A 4,240-nucleotide genomic window follows, 5' to 3' on the forward strand; every position below is an offset into this window, starting at 1 on the left:
CAAGCATGTAGTACACAAGTGTAACATTGTGATGGCTGTACAAAGTTTTATTCCTATTATGAGCCTTTGGTGAGAGGGTTACATCAGTTTTCTGGGATGTTTGTTCAGCTGTTTGATCACCAGCCACAATAACTTTATGTTTTGTCCCAGTTGTGAGAGCCTACCTTCTTTTTTTATTGTGGGAAATTAGGGTCCATCAACAGCACACTCAGTGGCTAATTCACAAAGAATGGATTGCAGCCGCTGGTAGAACTATAGTTTGCACATCACATACAAGTTGCCCCTTTGTGGCATCTTAAGCGGGTTGTTGTATTCTGGCATTCCGTCCATATTTGCCATGGTGCCCCAATGGTTAGCACTGTGTCCTCACAGCAAGAAGGTACCAAGTTCCATCCCTGGTCATCCCGGGCTTTCTGGAGTTTGCATGATTGCCCAGTTTGTGCATGTTTTTTTCTCTGGGTAGTCAGATTTCCCCCATCACTAAAAACATGTTCCCCTCCTCGTGAGTCTGCCGTGCATCACGCAGGTGGGTGCTACAACTTGGTTGTGGTAGAGACTCGCCCCCCCTTATGATAAAGCGCTGTGTGCTGTATCATTTATCATTTCACTGTAACTGTGTGGGGCTGTCATTTTTAATGAGACTGTTTTTGCGAGAAGGCTTATTTGAACAGAAAAGTGCCAAATCGTGTGTCAAATGTTGCATATTACCTCTTTTAAATATGTGCAAATCAGCACGGGAGATGTGGATTTGCTTGGCAGGTAGAGGTCCATGTCATCCAATCAGGTGCTTTGAGAATTAAACAGTTCCTTTTTTTGAGCAGGATTACTGGCTGCCGGTCGTGTTGCTCCATCGGGTCAGCGCTGAATGGTGGTTCAGTTACCCCAGAATAGGTGAGTGTCCGCTGGGTAGAGCCCCACGATCTGCCGGTCGTGGTGCACTCTTACTTCACCCGTCTTTTCACCGCCCCCTGATTTGCATGTAAAAATTGGAAATAAATAGAGAAGGAAATAAATGGACTCATGAAATAAAAGCACCATCAAAAAATTAAAAGTAAAACACTTCAATAAATATATATTATATATATAGTTATATTATTTATATGTATTATATATTAATATATAAATAACAAATTGATTAATTTGATATGAATATTTACATGTATTTAAATATGTATGTATCTATAGCCTCATTTAATCCATGATGTATTTCAAAGGCTTATTTATTTATTTATTTATGTAATATTGAATTCAACGGCATTGCATATAGAATAGTTCTTTTGAGCAGTTTAAAACATGAAAAGGAAAGAAGTAAGTTAAATTGACTTGCTTTTTTTTATTATAGAAAAACAGTCAGATACATTTCCCCGAGCACACATGTATATACAATACACAGAAAACATAATTTTATTTTAACATAATTCACACCAAGAAGTATTTACATTTTTAGAAACGTATCACCAGTGGTGGGATGTAGCAAAGTGTATTTACTCCAATAATGTCAAAAATCCAAATGTTGAGGTATTTGTACTTTACTAAACTCTCTTGACGCAACTTTTCTACTTCTACAGTTCAAAGAGAAATATTGTACTTTTTAATCCACTACAGTCACCTGACAACTTTAGGTACTAGTTTTGCATTGAACACTTTTACCTAAAGGGGTAATACGAAGTGTTAAATAGTTCATTTGGGAATTGTCTGGAGTTTAGGGACTTTTGACAATACAAGTAATTTATATTTAATTTGTTTTCTCCTTTTGTATTACAACAATCTCCCCTTCCAATCGATACAGTGGAGCTGTCTCTGGATCAGTTAATTAGCTGAAGGAACCAGGCTTTAGCTGCTCTACATTAGTCGGTTGTGCTGGACCGCTGTGCATGCGTCAGGATCTACGAAGCTCTGGTCATCACTGCTGTGCCAAAAGAGAAGCAGCTGGGATCCAACGGGGCTCCCCTGACCGGCCCCCGGGGGCCCTGCTCTGCTTGGCCAACATGCAGAGTGAAGCAGGAAGTATCAGTCTCGCCTATCCTCCCAGGGTTAATTAAATCTCACCCCCACGGCCCAAACACCACGGCCATAAGTCATGTCGTGCTCACTGAGCCTGTAATGTGTGGAAGAAAGAGTAATATAAAGCCGTACCGGCAACACGTCTGTAATCTTAATTAAATATGCCCAGCTGTGCCCCCTTTTCTCTGGCACTCACTGGGTTCACGCTTAATTTGAACCATCCGCTCCTATAGGAAGGCAGAAATGCATAAAAACAGGGACAGGGAGAGATGGAGAGAAAGTGCTGTGTAGCACATTAAGAGGCTAAATCTATAAAAGGAACGGCTGAGTCGTTGATTAAAGCTGGTTACTGAAGCAGTTTAGGTGTAACCCTGGACATCCTCCCTTTGCTTTGGAAAACAGGATGAACACGGAGGAGGGAGGAGGTTTACACGAGAAACGGGGTGGGAGGTTCCTAGGGAGGATCATTTATCAGCTTTACAGGACTTTCACATCTCTCCTATCCTTTCACTGGAAACAGAGACTGTGTCCACTCCCATGAGGGTCGGGTATCAGTTTATTTTTTTTTCTCGATACCAGTGCTCAAACAATACTTTTTAAACAGTGCCGGTGCCTAAACGGTGCCTGAACCTATACTTTTCAAAAAAAAGTTTTAAAAAAGAAAGAAAAGAACAGCACAATTATGTATGGCTCAGGCCATATAGTCAAAATGAAATAATAAATAACAAAGTAAATTGCTGTTAAACGACAAAAAGAAAACACCAGATGGGAAAATTGTATTTTACAATGACTTTGAATGCACCACGAAGCTTACCACTTTCAAGTGAATGCACCGTCTGTGTTGTTTTTCCGACGGCAGCTGCAGACTGTTGAACGTCCCGGTGTTGGAATCCTCTCCAGTGAAATACAGTCAAACTTTACACCGTTTAGCTGTCAGCATTCTAACGTTACCTGCTGTCAAGTGTAATGTTAACTAGTGTCGCATGCAGCGATCTGTTGCCTCTAAGGTCTGGTTTGGAGCATCAGAGAGAAGGGCAGACATTTAGGTGGCACCGTGAGGCACCGATATCCACATTGCTGTTTGGTCCGGTAGATATTGGTCATTTAGGTACCGGTGCCATTTGAGCACCGTGTCTCGGTACCCAACCCTACTGCCATGGCATGGTCACATTGAAGACATAAAGCTTAATTTAGCTGCCAAAGGCAGAGTGCAAAAAAAGACACAATTTGAGAGTGAGACCTCTTCCTGCAGCTCTCCCTCTCCCTTTCTGTCCATCCCCTCCAGTTACGCACCAGCTTCATACACTAACCTGCATGATTACTATGGATCCATTTAATCACTAGTTTATTATATAGAAATCATTGTATAAGAATTGCCATCATATGTTCTTGTTGAACCCACTGTTTAAAATTAAGCACACACATCTCAAACCGTGAGCACGGAAGCGCCACAATTCCCAAAACCTTCTGTAGCACTTTGGCAGAAAGGCACTAATGTCTGTCGGCCTGTTTACTAGCGATGTTAAAATGAAGCTTGATGAATAATTTCCTTGATTTTCTGAGCCCAATAGATGGTGCTCTCTGTTCAATGAAGGGTTTAAAGCACACTGAATTGCCATCACGTCTACCTTTTGCTTTGAATGGTTCATGAAGCTTCCTTTGGACCACTACTATTTACACTCAAGGAGCTTGTTCTAAGCAATTCATCAAGCCAATTCATGTGAGGATCAAATGTACAATCTTGCCCTTTAAGAAGAATGTAGACTAAGAGGCATTGAGAAACTACACTTAGTAGAAACAGTTGATCAATAAAACCATGTTCATCTTGTCTGTGAAAGTGTTCCACTTGACCCTAAGATGATTGTGCTGCAGTTCTATATCTGACAAATCTGAATCTGAAACCCCAAGAATATTCATAGATGTATTGATTTTGCTATACAACAGGCAAAAAAAGGACTAAAGCTCACATGTGGAAGAAAATAAAAGCCCCTACAACTGGTGCTTGGATCAAGAATAAGGTGCACTGTATGTGTGTTGGCAATTGTATTTACATAAAAAGTGAGAAACTGTTTCCGTTGCATACAAGAAAGAGATGGCTGCAATGTTAACGACAGTGGTTATGGGATGGCAGGATTGTTCTGCTTCTGTTGCAGCTTATGACACACAAGAGTGTCCTTGGGCAAGACACTGAACCCCGAATGTGTGTGAATGTTTATCTGATGAGCAGGTGGCACCT

The 4,240-nt window shown here is 41.0% G+C and overlaps 2 long non-coding RNA genes across 3 annotated transcripts in view; one reads left to right on the plus strand and one right to left on the minus strand.

Moving 5' to 3' along the window:
• Positions 1-3,887, plus strand: part of LOC116697177 (uncharacterized) — an 18,951-nt gene extending 15,064 nt beyond the window's left edge. Inside the window, exon 3 of the long non-coding RNA XR_004333948.1 lies at positions 3,877-3,887. This is a non-coding gene — a long non-coding RNA (uncharacterized LOC116697177). The remainder of the gene's footprint in view (positions 1-3,876) is intronic.
• The window catches only part of LOC116697175 (uncharacterized), a 20,721-nt gene that overhangs the window by 15,326 nt on the left and 1,155 nt on the right, over positions 1-4,240 (minus strand). The window contains exon 2 of one of the 2 annotated variants that reach the window (XR_004333946.1): positions 3,134-3,138. This is a non-coding gene — a long non-coding RNA (uncharacterized LOC116697175). Of the gene's footprint in view, positions 1-2,837; positions 2,841-3,133; positions 3,139-4,240 lie in introns of both variants that reach the window. The other variant, XR_004333947.1, reaches the window with a different exon arrangement.

The sequence above is a fragment of the Etheostoma spectabile genome, chromosome 10 (genome assembly GCF_008692095.1).
Source record: "Etheostoma spectabile isolate EspeVRDwgs_2016 chromosome 10, UIUC_Espe_1.0, whole genome shotgun sequence".
Lineage (NCBI taxonomy): Eukaryota > Metazoa > Chordata > Actinopteri > Perciformes > Percidae > Etheostoma > Etheostoma spectabile.